The 18,119-nt window shown below is 34.4% G+C and overlaps 1 long non-coding RNA gene across 1 annotated transcript in view; it reads left to right on the plus strand.

Moving 5' to 3' along the window:
- Positions 1–19: 19 nt before the first annotated feature.
- The window catches only part of LOC308554743, a 281,185-nt gene continuing 263,085 nt past the window's right edge, over positions 20–18,119 (plus strand). The window contains exon 1 of the long non-coding RNA XR_013998439.1: positions 20–207. This is a non-coding gene — a long non-coding RNA (uncharacterized lncRNA). The remainder of the gene's footprint in view (positions 208–18,119) is intronic.

The following is an 18,119-nucleotide window of genomic DNA, read 5'->3' on the forward strand; positions in this document are numbered from 1 at the left end:
GTGACGTCAGGAGCGCCATGCCTTTGGAGCGCGCGCGCTGCCGGGAGGAGCGGCTGGGGCTCGATGGTCAGATCCTAAGTAGGAAAGCTGACAAAGCCAGGGTGGCGTAACTGGTCAGCTCGTCTTTGCGTGAGAAAACCGTGAGAGACTGCGAGCTCATGGTGCGAGTTCCTTGGTGCAGGACTGCAGAAGCACGGCCAGTCAGTGGTAAAGACGGGCTTGACTTCCTCAGGTCCATTTTAGAGCAGCGTCTTCCTGTCGCTAGGCCCTCGCCTTCCTTTCCTGCGAGCATTCGCTTTAGAGAACTTGTCATAGTAAATTAATTCCCGGCCCTTTTGAGATACAAATCTTTTAAAAAGCTTTTGTCAGTTTTACAGCCCCCGTGTGTCTTAAAGACCTGGGAGCCATCCTTTTGAAATGTAACCAGTGGAAAAGATAACAGGCCCCCGTTCCAGCCTCTGTGGAAGGTAGGGCCTAACCCAGGTAGGTCCCTTCTTCCCAGTTGTAGCGCTACCTCCAGTCATGAAGCTAAGAGAAAAAAGTCATCTTTTCCTTTGAATAAGGCTCTTTGTGTCTTTCTGGGTAGCTGAGCTCAGATTTCTGTTCTGAGGATAATCTTGAATAATGTCTTCCTTCCCTGTTTAAGTTTGACATCACTAACATGGAACTTCGGCTTGAGCAGATACTAACAAACCACCACCACAACAAACCTGACCAGAGGCCAAAGTTAATATTTGTGCTTTTCTAAAAATCTTTTACAGTCAACAAATTGTTTAGGATTTCTACTTGCTTAGCACCGTGCTAAATTAAGAGCATTGGGGAGTAGACAAGTATGATGCAGTCCTTGGTCTCATAGCACTTAGGTTCAAATGGAGATAACAAAATTAACAATTGGACTCATTTTGAATGCTGAATAGTGCGTTATAAATGACAAGTGCAGGATCTACAGTAAAATTTTTGTAAAGGACTACTTTAGCTAGAGTGGACAGGATAGGGTCTTTAGCTGCTTGGGGGAAACAGATGAATGTAATTGCTCCTGCCTGGTAGAACTGCAGGTACTATGCATCTTAATGCTGGGTTCCAGTGTGAGAAAGACTATTGGTAACACACCCTAATTTTAGCTTCCAGCCTGGCATTTGTCAGCAATAAAGTGGCCCTTTGGATTTTTTATCTCCCTTACTCACAGGCTTATTCAGAGCCATAAGTGGAATGGGGTTGGTATTGAATGCCACCCTCCTCCACCCTTTAAAAAAGTCCAATATTCAACTCATCAAAATAAAGAAAAGAAGTGCATCATCTTTCATTTCCTAAAATATCACATTTTCCCCACAAATATCCTCAGTCCTCAACAACAGCAAAGCAACTGCAAATTATTGGTTTTTTGGTGTGTTTTTTTCACAGAATACCATATTATTTTAAAGCACCATGAAACAATAGTTTCAATTCCATCACAGGAACTAGGAGCAAGTTTCCTGGGAGAAAATATTATATTTTGCTTATGTAATATAAAATGACAATTTGGGGTACATATGTCTATTTAAAAGAAAAGTTGTCAAACTAAATAAATAGGTATTTCTGGGTTTTTTTTCAATTAATAATAATAATGCTTGTGCATTTACTTGTTTTCAGTTGGCTTGCAGAAACATTGTGCCAAGCACTCGAGATTTAAAAAAATATAGGGGAGAAAAATTCTTAGAACATGAAATTTATATCAGTTTACTTAAATTAATTTGCATGATGGAAAAAGACCACCGTTATTCTAATTTATCAGGGAACACTGACAGCTGATAGACACCAGTCTTTCATGGAAATATAGTTAAAAACCACTGGCCTGCTGAGTAAAACCTAAATCCCACAATGGTATTGAATGATAATTTTGAATATGAATTAAGCATTGCGCATCAGATATAGTGTTATCAAATAAATGATTATCTTTGTTTTATCGTTACAAAAAACAAAAACAAACAAACAAACAAAAACCTGCATTATTATTCCTGTTTCACAATTAAGGAAATTGAGACACAGGGTAATCAATTTGGTGAAATCCACATGAGTAAAAACAATAGAGCTGGGCAGTGAATCCAGACAGTCTAGCAACAGAGGTGAGTTATTGCCTGCTACATTTTGCCTTCTCCTAATTAAGGGTTTTTATTATTTGAGTCTAGCTTATTGTCTTAGCCAACTATTGCTAGAATAATGTTGCATAAACAATAACCAAAAAGATCCCAGTGTCAGCAGATGAGCATATATTTCTCAGATGTCTTTGGTCAAGCTGGGATTGACTGATTTAAGCTGGCCCTGTAGAGGCTTGGTTACAGGCCACAGGTTTAGTTCAGTTTTATACCAGGCACGTCTCATTTTTCTGGGATCAGACAACTGTCTGGGTCATGTCTACATCTAATGTCTAAGATCAGAACTTCCTGGGGCAGAGAGGATGAGGGGAAGGGGAATGGGGACTAGGCGTAAAAAGAGATGAGTCATGTGTGTTGTTTTTTAAAAAAACAAAGAAAAAAAGCACAATGACATGAATCTCCTCAGAGACAGGTATGTCACATGGCCACTTCTAACTTAGGAATCTGGGAATTTTAATATTTAGTTGGACATATTCTATCTCTAGCCAAATTGTTTTTATGTTAGCTAGGAAAAAGGAAATTTACATTGATAGGCATTACATTTTCTTTTCACTTTAATAGAGAGCAAGGCTCCATAACTATTCCCCGGTGTCAAAATTCCCTTGCTTGTTCAAGGTAGGAGGTTGGCTCAACTATAATGGTCACATTTGACAGAAGGAATCTCTTACACTTTAAGTGACAGAAAACTTCCACATCACAGGACTGTTTATACCCCAAAGTCCAAAAGGAAACCAGGTTAAATCCAGAGGAAATAATATGAACAAAACCAGGAAGCCAAGAGAATGTATACTAAAAGCTAGAATGTGAAGGCAGAATTGGAATGTCAGAGAGACAACTGAAGAGCTGGAATAGGAAGGGAACAGTGCGGTGTTAGGCCATACCCAGAGAAACAAGGTGTGCCGCACTTTAACAAAGCTTAAAATCGTGTTCTAACAAGATTCACAGAAGAGACAGAGTTAGAAGATTGAATTTTGGCAATTTATTTTTTTTAATGAAATTTTCTTTTTCTCCATCACCATTTATCCCCTTTATGCCCTCTTCCACCTCCACCCCTGCCCCCTGCATTCACCACACTGCTGTCCAAGTCCATGACTTTTCTTTTTTTTTTCTGTTTTGCTAAATTTGCCCAAGCTCCTTCCCCCACACTCCTCCCCCCACAGAGTTGCCTGCCTGCTCTCTTTCTATGAGTCTGTTTCTAGTTTCTTGCCAATTTAGAGGGGTGTGGAAAACAGATAAAGAGAAATTTTGCAGTCTCAAGAGCAGAAATATAAAAATATTCAAGAAAAATGAACAGAACCCCTGTGAACTTATAAGAAAATATTACACAATTTAATATATTTGGATTTGAACCCCCAAAGAAAAATTAGATTATAATGTAGCAATGACATATTTTTGAAAAATGATAGCCAACAAATTTTGCCTTACAGTTCCAAGAAGATCAAAGAGCAGTAAGCAAGATAAATGCAAAGAAAACCATATTTAGGCATATCAGACTCACACAAAAGTCACAAATAGCAGAGTCCAAAATAGAAAATCTTGAAAGGAACTATAGAAAAAATAATGCATTACATACAGAACAATAATACAAATGAAGGCATACTTGACATTAGAAACAATGGAGACCAGAAGATAATTCAGTACCATCTTTAAGGTGCTAAAAGAAATTAAAAAGCTATCAATCTTGAATTTTATATCCAGTAAAATTATCTTTTAAAAATTGAGCAAAATAAATATATGTTCAGGCGAATGAAAGTTTTGGAAACTAAACAGATTGCACTACAAGAAATACAAAAGGAGGTTTTTCAGGCTGAATGGAAATGATACAAGATGGAAATTTTGATTTACAGGAAGGAAAGAATAGCAAGCAGAAATGGAAAATCAGTGTATAATACAAAAATCTATTTTTATCTTCTTATTTTCTTCAAAGGAATTTAATGCCTTGCAAAATAATAAGGGCACACTTATGTGTGTGCACATAAAAATATGGAATATGTGGAGATACTATACTTGTGTTTTAATTCTAAAATGAGCATATGATATCTGAATAGTAATCATTATATTTTACTATCTCATTAATTTGGAAGGATATACTTTATTTCATACAAGAGAGAGAAATGTTTCCTAATGATAATTTCCCTCCATATTATGAAAACCTGTCTTATTTTTAAAATAGATATTAAATTCACTTGATTCAAAATTCAAAATGTTTGAAAGGATATTTCCTGAAAAATTCTCTTCCATCCCTATTCACCAACATACGGTTCCTCTCTCAAAGCCTAATAATGTTTTCAGTTTCTTGTGCATCTTCCAGAGATATTCATATACATATACAAGTTATATAAAACTTTCCTATATATGTACAGTCTGGCATTTTGCCTTTTTTTTTGTTATTTTTAAAAACACATTAGATATCATTCCATATCAGTATATAATGAATTTTGTCACATTGTTTTATTTATGGTTGATTTATGATTTTTGTTAGCCCTAGGCACTTTTGTCTTCTCTGGCCCCTTTCTCCATTAAAAAATTAGAGTTACATTTTATGACTATGTTGGTGTAAAATGAATATAATCCAGGCTGGAATCATTATTTTTATTTTTATTATATGTGTTTCTTCTGATTTTAAAAGAAATGAAAATTAACACATTTTCATGGATCCCTAAAAATATTGTGGGGCTTAGGCATTATGTCTATTTTGACTAATTGAAAAAGAATTCAACTTATTCTGAATTTATTTTGAATTCAGAATTCTGGTTTTATTACTACAAAGTTTTCCATAATAAGGACATTAGTTTATTTTAATTAACTCCCTGTTGATGGATGCTAAGACTGTTTATAAACTTCTGAATGTTTTTTTTAACAGTAAATAGAGTTTACCGTTAAGTTAAACAAAAAGATGCAACCAAAATTAACACTAAATAGATTTCCATATGTTTGTAGACCCTTAGAACTATCATGGACCATAGAAACGGATGTAATACTTTAAATTTTGTAGACTAGGAAAGGAATGTCTAGAGAGGTTGTATAATTTTTCTAGTGTACAAAAAACTACTGAGAGCCAGGACTAAATTTGAATCTGATTTTTAAAAGTGGTCCCTTCTTCACAACACTATTTTTCTAACCTTCAGTAGTACTATAACTGAGCGAACAATTGGATAATAAGGATTTACTCCCTGGCATCCATAAGGGGTTTAGAGTTTTTAAAATTGAAACTCCTGTTATTAAGAAAAAAAGTTTAAAAGTTAAATTAACTTTTTTCATATTCTAATATAACTTAAATATATGCAACAAAGTTTGATTTTATGAATATGATACTAATAAAAATCATTTTTAAGCTATAATGAAATTTGTAACTGTGGTTTGGCATGGTTTGGCATACACCTTGGCATGGTTAATTAGCAGCACTGAAAGATTCTTCCTGTTTTATCAAGTAAACTTATTTTTAAAGTTGAAAATTATGTAGTGTATCCATAACGTTAATCTCAAAGAGTGGCAAGGATCATAGGGCCAATATCTAAATTTGCCGTTTAAAAAAATTAAGGATTTTTCTTTAAAAATTCAGCATCAAATATGTTTACTGTATAAATGTTTTCCTGCAATCCTAATAATATTCAGGCTTCCACATGCATTATCACCCCCAGCAAACAGCACTGACATACCAAGAAGGCGAATCTGGATAGTAGGATGCATCAAAGAAGTATTGCCCTCCTACAAACACTGTTGCAAGCTCCTAATTTTGATTTTGTAGAAAGGGTACAATAAAGTGGGCTGGTGTTGCCCAATGGTTGCACATTGCTCTATGAACCAGGAGGTCATGCTTCAGTTGCCGGTCAGGGCACATGCCTGGGCTTTTGGGCTCGATCCTCAGTAAGGGGTGTGCTGGAGGCAGCTGGTCAATGACTCTCATCATTGATGTTTCTATCTCTCCCTCTCCTTTCCTCTCTCTGAAGTTAATTAAAAAATATCAAAAAGAAAGAAAGGGTCCAGTAAAATGAAACTATGATGCCAACCTACCTGTAACCTTAGGAAAGCCCAGAATGTGTGTAAATCTGCTCCATGAGCCCTAAAGGTGGAGGAAGGAGGAAATGAGCCTATGCCTAAAACTTTAAATGGAGCCAGGTGATCCATCCATACACCTTGGCCCATCAGATAAATAATCACTAGCCACAAGGTCATGATGCAGTTCACATGCTTACTGAGCAGCACTCCCCTGCTTATGCACTCTGCCTTCTGCTTAGTCTCACTTCTTGGCATGTTTCTTGGTTTTGTTTTACTTATGTTGCTATTGAAGACACTTATCCTGCTCTTGGCCTGCATCCTGGCTTAGCACCCTGCAACCTCAAGAAAGGGCTTTGAAAAATGATAGAATGTGTATAGAACTATTAATGAAATTTTAATATATCTTAGTGAGTGTGCGTGAGAAAACAGCACTAAATTAGGTAAAGGCAGTTAAGGGAAGTAGAAACTGGGAATTCCAGTATTCAATATCTGCACTGTTCCTGTTTTGTGAACAAGCATCTTTGTTCAACATGAATCACTGGAGTATACTAATAAATAAAGCAGTTCTAAAAACATACATTGAGCATCCTGTTATGTGGAAACTAAATATTTTCTTACAACAGAAGAAAAAGATGAAAAGCCAGTTCTGTACTGTAAAGGCCTTCTTACTAATATGAAGTCAAGACAAGTACAGCAGAGGTAAAAGGAAAGAAGAGAAGTATCCAAAAGTGATGTCAGTCAAAAGAAATTGCTTTAATTATTATTTTGCTTGTCACCAAGAGAAAAATACTTTCCATTGTAAGGATGTATCAATAAAGCTTATTGATGAGAACTTTTAAAATGGATTTTATGCTTTAGTGTGATTCATTCATTTATTCATCTTTTTATCAAACCTGTCTGAGCACTGCCTGGACATCTCCAGCACCCCCTCTTTGGGAGCTGCTCCTCACTCACATTCCCACCGTCTTTGAACAGTATGACTCCACTTTCAGGCCACATCTGGCATAAGGGGTGGGCATCTGACACCAAGTGGGCCATTCACAATGCACTACAATGGATTTAGAACTGAAACTAAGGTGTGACTCATACCTGAGAGTGTTTATTGAATGGTTAAAATGTAAAATCTCAGCCAAGTTTTCTGCCATGTGGGTTAGGGTATAACCAAAGTTTATGTGAATATTGAAGGAAAAAAAATGGCTTCATAGAGAGAAACAAGAGGAGTGGATAGTAACTATAGGTTTGTTTGCTTTTGTTCATTTTGTTTTGTTGTGTTTAACAGCAAATAGCATTTTAGTTTCTAATTCTGGAATTTTCCAAGGCCTGGCTGATTTCATACCAGTGCATGTGTGTGTTTTAATATTGTGCTCTTTTATTTTACCTTTAGTTGTTTTCTTGCATTGATTTGTTGTCCTTTACTTGCTTTAAAAACAATCCCAATTAATATTAGCTCTGAAGATAGCTATTGTGTTTATATATATATATATATATATATATATATATATATGTGTGTGTGTGTGTGTGTGTGTGTGTGTATATATATGTGTATAATTTATCTTTACTCTGAAGATAGCTATTGTGTTTATATATATATATATGTGTGTGTGTGTGTGTGTGTGTGTGTATATATATATATATATAATTTATCTTTACTGTTGAAAGTATTTCAAGTGTTCCCTTTTCCCCTCTTATTGACCCCCCTCCCCCCTGCTCCCTCCCCCTCCCCAGGCCTTCCCCACATTATTGTCTGTCCATGGGCTAGACATTGATATTTTGAAAGAGATATAGGCTCAACATTTAGGTACTCACAGTCAGATGAAGTAGCTAAAATAATAACATAAATTCAGCAAAATTAAAATTAGAATGCATTTCTAGAAAAGGTTAGAGGATGCTGTAAAAATACAGATGGGAGCTATGCTGTTGTGCAAAATTGGATTAAAATTTTACCTATACTAAGTTAAAATAATTACCCTCCAATAAACAAAATGCATTTCTTTGGATCTCTTCATTCATATGACTAAAGAACTCATAAAACTATGCTATGTAATGTAATCTGCACTAGCTAAATTCAACCTCATTACTGGATTTTATTAGACTCAAATTGATTGGCATACTAACTTCTCTGCCAGGCTTTGTAAAAAAAACCAGTAAGTAATAACAGTACATGGGCTTACATATGATAAGGATAGAAAATCACCAATGCTACAATGAATATAATAAGTAATTTATGGCAGGAATACATTATCTTAATTTTATTTGGTTATCTAAATTCCATCTAGTATAGATTTTTCCTTAAAACAATTTCCCAAATAGGTAATACAAGAATGCCTAATTGTGTGAAACACTTCTGTATTATGTATTGACAAAGCAGTGTATTCTTATATCATTTTACACAAAATTATTGCTCTCACGGAGTACTTCTACCAAAATGGGAGAGTGTTGCATGAATGAGATTTTAATGTTTCCAAAATTCTCTGCTTTTAAGTGTTTTGTTTTTTAATTAAATTTATTGGGGTAATATTGGTTAATAAGCTCTTATAGTTTTCAAGTGTACAATTCTATGGTTTCAAAGTAATTGAATTCGAGAAAACTACCACTTTTTTTTTTTTTTTTTGCTAAAGAATGGGTTGAAAGAGCTTTGTACAACACAGTGATGAAAAGTCGTTCCCAGTAATATTATATTATTAAAAAGTGGTAGTGAGAGAGGAAATGTTTTGGTCTGGGAGATTTAATCTTATTCTGGAAGAGAATCTTGAAGATTTATACTTTGGAGTGACAGATCTTGAGTCTCTGCAAACTGCAGATTCTTGGCATATTCAAATTAAAGCAAGTATTAGACATTCATCTGTGGTACTAGAAAATGGTCTTTTGCTAACGGTAAAGGTGTATGTCTGGTGGATGCACTATGAGCATTTAGAATTAGATTTCAGATCTCTCTGCAATGTAATCAAAATGCCTATGAAGAGAATTGTTCATCAGAAAAGGATCTAAGGAATGGTGAAAAATATATGTTTACCAACTGCTTTCAATTTTGCATGTTTATTTTAAAATCTGAGTTATTGAACAAAGCAGGTGTATTAGTTTAAGAAATATACATAGTTTAAGCTGTTTTTGGAATTCTCTGATGAGCTAAAAACCCTTTTCTATACTGATATGGAGAGAAAATCTAGAGCAGACATTGGGACAATAGTTTCTTTGATGCTCAAAAGCTTGGGAACAACCAGTAAGCCCCAAGCCACCCCCATTTCCCATTTTAGTCTGTGAGTCTTCTGTACTTGGGGGACTGCCATTCTCCCCCATCTCCAGCGCCCAACGTGTTCAGGAAAAGAAAAAGGTTGATTTTACAAGTAACAGCACTAAACAGTGAGAGGAGACACTAAGGAATTAATTTTCAGTGATCATTCTGAGAGAATCAGAGGTTTTATTTACGAGTATTTTGTCAATCCTGATGCAGCCTTCCCTTTGCCTACTCTCTGAAGAGCGCACCATCTTCCAATTTTTCCCTGGGCCCCTTCCCCCCTTAGAATCCAATTTATAACACTCTTCCTCTAGCATATCTGCCCTAATTAGTCTTTAGTAAATTTATGGTTTTTGCTCAACTTTTATCAGATTAACTCTTCAAATTTTTAAATATCAGCATACACTCTCTGTCCTATGTAATGTACTTAGGTCACTCACACCTCTTCTGCAAACTCATTATGTGACTATTTAAGCTTCTTCACTGAGATGGCTCTACAGAAGAGTGTGGATTTGCTGAAAGCGTCCAATTTGGATAAATAAAACTTTTTTTCTTTTCAAATAATCTCGATAATTCCTTGTGATGAAGGGAAAGGTGGGGAAAACTCAAACAACAAAGTTAAATAGTTCTATAACATCAGTTTAATATATAAGGTGGGACAAAAATCGGTTTACAGTTTGTACTGAAAATAATACAATAATTAATAAGTTAAAATACAATAATAAACTCTGCATTTCATGTTCTCACAACTGTAAACTTAGTTTTGACCCCATCCTGTATTTCTAAATAGTATTTCAAACTTTGAAAAAATCAATTATTTAAGAACAACTGCCTTTTAACTTCAAACATTTATTTCTGGGAAAAAAGTATTTTATTTATTTGAATCTAAAGGACAGATTTTTAGAAGAAGCAATAATTAATCGATTTAACAATTTTGTGTTCTGAAGTTAACATGATTGCTTTTCCACAACCAGTGAACTAGGGTGGTAAATGGGTAACTGAGAATTGGTAACTAGGAACCAAAACTGGGGACATGCAGGCTTAAAAGTACCCTATAGTCTAGGGTTTGCTGAGAACAAATGAAGACCAGATATGCCTTGGGGTTTATTTAGAGGATAGTGTCACTCATGTCCTGCTATGGACTCAAGGGTGTCCTCAAGGAGAGCTTTGGAGAAAGAGAGACTTGTTAGATGGTTGAAGGCAAAGAGCAAGAAAAAACCTAAAACCATTTCAAGATTCTAGTCCACTAAGTTTACATTCAATAGAATGGTTGCATTAGCTCAGCAGTTTTCATTATTTTTGGACTGCCTTCCACTGAGACAGGATTCTCAGCAGAGTACATAATGCCATGAACCTAAAAATTAGGCTTTCATGTGAGAATGATGTACATGCAGAATTCCTTTTTGGAAAATGGAAGGCTTAGAGGTGGTAGCTTTGAAGCTTCTGACTCACATAGCTTAAGAAACAAATAAATTATTAGGCAATGGGATAGTAGTAAAAATATTTAATATACTAATAATATTTATTAGTAGTATTTTTTTTAGTTTTTAGGGGTGAAAAATAATATGCAATGTTAAAGAAACATCACACAAACCTCAATCATATGACCTGGGCTTATCAGTTTAATCAATCAATTTATGGCTTAGCATAATTAGTTATGACATGATCCAACAGCACAAAAAACTATTATCCTACATCCTGCAGACGGTTTAAATAAACTCTCAGTGCATGTTGTTCCAGGCATAATCCTCTTAAAAACTTCTCCAAAGCAATTATTTTATCCAGTTTATTTAATGCAGACAATTAAATCAAACTATAATAGCTCAAGCTCTGCTGTGATGATTACAACATTATCTTTCATTGGCATTTATTAGAAAATGATGTGTTCATGTTTATATTTTTAAGTACTAAGGAAATCAAGATAATATTTATAGAAAAACTATGATCACTACAAAGGTTAATAATCTTATAATTTCCAAAGTTTCAGGTCAGAACAGTAACTTTCAGTGTGAGTTATTCAGTATTCTGTGATTTCTCCACATAATTCAGCGAGTGCCCCAATGTTTCCATCGATTTTCTTTTAAAAAAAGATCCATTTTGAATTATTTAAATTAAAAGTATTTACTGAATGTTAATAATTTCTTAAATATTTTAAGTGATAATTACCAGCAACTTATTAATGTACTTCTTATAAATTAGGCATATGTATAAATATCATCAGTAGGACAGTCATTCTCTTAGAGAGTGGGGCCATAGCATCAGCATCACCTGGGGATTTGTTAGAAATGAAAATTCCAGGTGTTGGACCAAACTACTGAATCCAAAACTTTGGGCTCGACACTCTGGTTTTACAAGTTCTCCACGTGACCTGGAAGCATACTGTGGTTTAAGAACAACTACGGTGGGGTATTGCTACTAGGAAAAGATTAAAACAGATTGATAAGATTAGTTGTTCTCCGTAAAGTGAATCTCCTGATTGTAAAACTAGTTTCAATCTTGGCTATACATTATAATCATCTAGGAGACTTTAAGAAAATTCTGACTCCAGGGCCACAATTCCAACCAAGTAAGTGAGATTCTCTAGGAACTGGGACTCAGTCATATTTTGTAAAGCACCCCAGATTATTGTAATGTATGATCAGATTTGGGTACCACTGCATTTACGGAGTGAGCTCTTGGAAGAAAGTAGTGCCCTGTGAAAGCAATAAAAATATTTCCTAAGTATTAGGGTCACCTTTTGAGGGGATAGCAAATGAAGGTGCTTGAATGTGGAGACTCTGCCTTGGGCATTCCACATCCTTCAAACCGTCTGGAGTGGCCAAAGTCAATACATCCCTAGGCTTTTCTCCACCTCCCACAATTTACAGGGGAAAAGGGAACCAGAAATCTGAAGAACATGACTTTAAAAGACAGATGACACACTGCAGCATAGACAAACCAGAAGTAATAGAGAAGCTAGTTCAATAACAAAATAAGCATAATAAATATCCTCAGAGAACAAAGAGAATATTGGTAGCATGAAGGAGGGACAAGAAATTATTAAGAAGAATAAGGCAGAAACAGTAAACATTAAAAAAAATAAATCTTGCCTCATTCCATTCTCATGGTAGCATGAAGGAGAAACCAGAAATTATAAAGGAGAATGAAGCAAAAATACTAAGCATTAAAAACAACAACAAACCCACAACAACTCTCGCCTTATTCTATTCTCCTTACCTATTGCCACCTATGCTCCCCTGGGATGTTATTAAGAATCAGTTTTGATTCTAACTTGCTTTAGAAATTCCTTACCTTTCTTTTTTCCTTCTTTCTCTTCCCAATTTTTGAGCTTGCTTTGTAGACATTAATGGATTTAATTAAATTAATTATTCGCCATTGTTTTCTTACGCATCTCTGCCTAATGTAATGTCTTTAAAAAGAAAAAGACAGTATCTAAATAGGCAGCCTCCCTACCCTTTAGTCCTAGATGGCAGTGTCACCCCCTCCCCCGCAGTGACCGCCAAAACTGCCTCTAGACATTGCCACATGCCCCCGGGAGACAAAGTCACCCTCATTGGAAAACCACTAGTAAATACTATTCTGTGTTCTCTCACCATAGATTACTTTTATCTGTTGTTGAATTTCACGTAAGTGGGATTATATGGTGTGCATTTTGTTCTATCTTTGTCTACACAACCTGTCATTGTGCTTGAGTCTGTAGATCTATTAGTACTGTTAGAGTATTTTTTTAACCATGGTTGTGAAGTTGATTTGTGTAGATTTTAATTTCTTTTCATTAATGCAGCATTCCATTGTATAAATATACTACAAGACATTTAATCCAATCTCCGGCTGATGGACATTTGGGTGTTTTCTAAATTTAACTATTATGAATGAAGCCAATATGGCCATTTTTGTACATGTCATTCTCTGGACATGCACTCATTTCTCTTGATGTTGGTATTGACGTCAATGTTATGTCGATGTCCGTGTTCATTAAAATTAAGAACTTCTGTAATGAAAAGTCACCTTTAGAGAGTGAAAAGACAGATTATATGCTGAGAGAAATAGTTCAGTAGTATTTTCATTAAGGAACTCATATCCAAATGTATAGAGTGAGTACCTATAAATCTAAAAAAACAAACTGGAAAAATGAGCAAAAAAACTTGAACAGGCTCTTGACAAAAGAGAGTACCTACAATGATCAATAAGGCCCTAGCTGGTTTGGCTCAGTGGTTTCAGCATCGGCCTGAAACTGAAGGGTCCCAGTTTGGATTCTGGCCAAGAGCATGTATCTTGGTTGCAGGCTCGATCCCCTGCCCCTGGCAGGGCTCATGCAGGACTCAACCAATCCATGTGTGTCTCTCACATCAATGTCTCTCTCTCTCTCTCCCCCACTTTATCTCTCCCTCCCTCCCCTCCATACTCTCTGAAAAATAAATAAGCATGTGAAAAGGTGCTAAACCCAATAGTCATAAAAAACATGCAAGTTAAATCAATAAGCAGATAACCCTTAGCCACCAAAATGGCCAAAACTGAAGGGACTGACATTATGAAGTATTGGAAAGGATATGAAAGAACTGGGTCTTTCACATTGCTTACCCTGTGAAAACCTCTCAGTATGAAACATCCGTAAGTGCTCTAACTAGAAACATTTGTGTTGTTCCTGGTGTTTTGTAATTACAAACAATGCAGTGATAAACATTCTGGTACTTTCATCCTTGTGCTCTGTATGACAACTGTTTTTTCATTTCTAGAACAGGATATTTCACTATGACTTTTAGGAGCTCTTTATATATCATGGATATTAACTCTTTTATCTTATATGTGTTGAAAAGTTTTCTTCTTGTACCACTTCTTTTAATTTTGTTTATAAGGTCTGGTAATATACAGAACTTTTAAATTTTATTGTCAAATCTATCTGTTATTTAACGCATCTTATTCATATCATGTTAGAAAACCCTTCTCTTATCTCAGGAATAAATTAAAAATAAAATTATAAGTTATTTTCTACTTACTACATATTTTACATAAAAATTGAAATTGTTAAATAATGTACAGTCTAGTTTTCATTATGGTATCAAGCTGGAATTATCCCCTATTATCCAGAACTTGTTAAAGCGAAATTTTCTCTTTTCTGTGTACTAATTCCCCATATGTGTGCGTGTCCTTTTTTTGACTCCCTCGCTTGCTTTTCTTGATCCATTCATTGATTGTTGTATCAATGCCATATTTTAAAAATACTTCAACTTTAATTTATTTTTATTTTTAAAATTTTTCTGGCTATTCTTGAACATTTACCCATTCAGATAAGCTATAGAGCAAACTTATCGTCCTCCCTCTGAGAAGCTGATTGAGACTATCACTTGCTGTTGAGTCATTTGTGTTTTTATGATATGGGATCTTCTTATCTAAAAGCATAGTATGTGCGTCTCTTTTAAGTACTTCAGCAAAGATTTGCAGTTTCTTTTGTAGATTTTACAAATTCCTTGTTTGATTAATTCCTATGTGTTTTATATTTTTTGTTGCTTTTGTGAATTTGAATTATTTTCTCATTTTTAAAAAGATTTAGTATATGAAAAAGACCTTAATTTCAGCATATTGATACTGTGACTGGAACTTTTATAAACTCTCCTGTTACGTATACTCTGGGAAATAATGAAAATTTGCCTCATTTTTTTTAAAGTTTTTAATTCTTATTTATTTCAATTGTTATATTTCTTCAATACAATGTCCAATTCTGGAATTCTTGAAGTGTTAGTTGACATCTTTGTATCTTTCTTTTTCTGTGTTTTCTTTTTTTCTTCTTCTTAGTGGCATTGGTTTTAGTGTTTTAATTATATGTACACAGGGTTTATGGCTGTTTTCAGGGTATGTTTTTTATCACCATAGGTTTTTCCTTCAAGGGCAAAATTACTCAATGTTGCAACTTTTTTTCTGCCATTCCACTCATTGCACACATCCTCTGAAATGAGCATGATATAGGAAGAAGGAATCTCTACATTCAGATAAACTCAGTTTCTGTTTGCCTCTCATTGTGCAAGACTTTTCTAAAATGACTTTTTATGCTACTGTTTAAATGTATTTATATTTTAACCATAAGGGCCCCTAAATGCAAAGCAAATATTTAATCTGTTTTAATCTGTTGACATACAGCATAATATAGCTTTGACCTGGTGTATGAACAAAAATTAACATACTATGTTGTCATGAGCATCTTAAGGATTTTTCAGGAGTAATTTCAAATATAAAACAGTTTTGTACCTTAGAGACTGAGTTGAGAACCTAATCCCCTTGTAAAATGCAAATTCACTGCAGCTTTATAAATGAAATGAGCCTCTGATTTTCTATTTTGATGCTAGGTTTGTCAGCATCAGGTGTCAGGGTTCAGTTAGATTTCTAGAATTAGACTCGGACTGAAAAACAATTTTTAACAAACCTATGCTCTTAAATATTTTAAATAACATGGAATAAGGAGTAAAAGATCATTAACTACCTTTCTACTTATTTTATATAATTTGGGGTTTATTTAGGTTCCTTACATTTTTCATTGAGCTCTGGTAGTTTGTGCTACCATATATTTCTCATAAATTTAACTCAATATAATTTTTTCCCTTATAATTTTTTATGTTATTCTTATCTGTCTTTATAGTCCTGTTACAATTGGTAATGCTTATCTTTGTCTATTTTCTTTAGCAGGCTAACTAGAAGTTTGTCTGTTTTGGGGGCCATTTCAAAATTTCAGCTCTTAGTTTTATAATTATGTTGTCTTTTTTTATATAATGTGGAAAAACACATGAGATATTTTTATCTTAACACATTTTAAGTATACAATACATTCTTGTTGACTAGAGGTACAGCATTGTATCTATAGAGTTTATTTGTCTTACTTACCTGAAACTTTATACCTACCAATTAATTAATTACCATTTCCTACTCCCCCCAATGCCTGGAAACCAGCATCCAGTCTTTGATTTTATGAAGTTGACTGTTATATAACTCATAAAAGAATCATGAAGTTTTTTTCTTTCTGTGTCTGGCTTATTTCACTTAGCACAACATCTTCAAGGTACATCACATACTGAAGTTTCTTGTATTTTAAAGGCTGAATAGCATTCCATTCCATGTATATGTCACATCATCTTTATCCATCCAACTGTCCATGGATGTTTAGGTTGTTTCTGCATCTTAACTGTTGCAAATTGTGCTGTAATAAACATGGGAGTACTAATGTATCTTTGAGATTCTGATTTCTTTTGTTTATATACCCAGAAGTGGGGTTGTTACGTGGTATGTTAGTTCATTTTAAAAATTTAAAGAGCCTTCTAGTGTTTTTCACAGTGGCTGCACCATTTTTCATTCCTGCCAGCATTTTACAAGTGTTCTAATTTCTCAACGTTCATATCAACACTTGTTTTATGTTTTTTTCATAGTCATCCTTACAGGTACAAGGTGATATCTCATTGTGGTTTTGATTTGCATTTCCCTGATGATTAGTGACAATGAGTTTTTTTAAATGTATGTGTTGGCCATTTGTATATCTTCTTTGGAAAAATATTTATTCAAGTCTTTAGCCCATGTTTTAATCAGGTTATTAGGTTGGTGTTTTTTGTTGTTGTTGTTATTGAGTTGTACGAGTTACTTATATAATTAGATTAATCCTTATTGAATATATGATTTGCAAATATCTTCTCCCAGTCAGTTGGTGTCTTTCACTCTATTGATTGTTTCCTTTGCTGTGGAGAACTTTTAAGTTTGATGTGATCAAAGTCCCAAAGTCAGTTGTGCAGAATTAGAAAAAAAACAATATAAAAAATTCTTTCACTTTATGAATGTCACTGATAGAGTAGAACCATGCCCTTTCATAAACTGTGATCTTTTGCATCCTAGACATTAAAACAAAAGGCTCTATTTTGGTTTTCAGAATTTTACTAGTCTTACTTAGTTCATGGTGTCTAGGATACATGGCAGGCACTAAGGTTAGGGACAATTTCTATAAAATTGTAAATGTTTATATTCTGCAATGAGACATACTTCTCCTTCTTTCTCCAAGTAATTCTGGCTTCTTGCTCCACTCTACATACATAAGTTGAAGGTAATAAGCTGAAGGGTAACTGGAGAAATAAAATGAGGAAATGTATGTAAAATACTTCAAACAATGTCTGGAATTTTGTAATGACTGTTTATGTTTCCCTTCCTGTATTATCTCCTTCTCATCATCCTGACAAACAGGGATACTATTAGGGAGATTTCAAACTGTCACTGGGACTCTCACTTCCAATCCAGAGTTTATTTTCCCAGAATGTATTCTCCTGCATTATTATCATGATCTTGTTTTTTAAGATATTCAGCTGAACACCCCAGGTTTTGGGTCCATGCCTTTGCCAGAATCAATTTATTGGATAATATTCAGGATGAAATATAGCTTACCTATTATTAACTAAGAGATCATTTCAAAGTATTTTAACCACAAAAAGGAAATGCCAATAATTGTTCCTTTTATGAGAAAAGAAATACTGTTTGATTTAAAGACTATAGTGTTGATTAACCCAAGAGAATAATAGAGAGGAAACATTAGCAAACTTGGCTTGTGTGCAGACTCTGCTATTTAAGCAAAAGTCCAGAATACACCTCCAATACAGATTTAGACTTAATATATATCATTTGTTTAGAAACATATTTTTCTTACTGTAAAAAAAGCTTCAACATTGTAATAATTTAATCAGGAAGTGTTAAGGAAGTAAAATTATAAAGCAACCAAAAAGTCGTAGGAA

Source organism: Miniopterus schreibersii (assembly GCF_964146895.1).
Source record: "Miniopterus schreibersii genome assembly, chromosome: 3".
Classification (NCBI taxonomy): domain Eukaryota; kingdom Metazoa; phylum Chordata; class Mammalia; order Chiroptera; family Miniopteridae; genus Miniopterus; species Miniopterus schreibersii.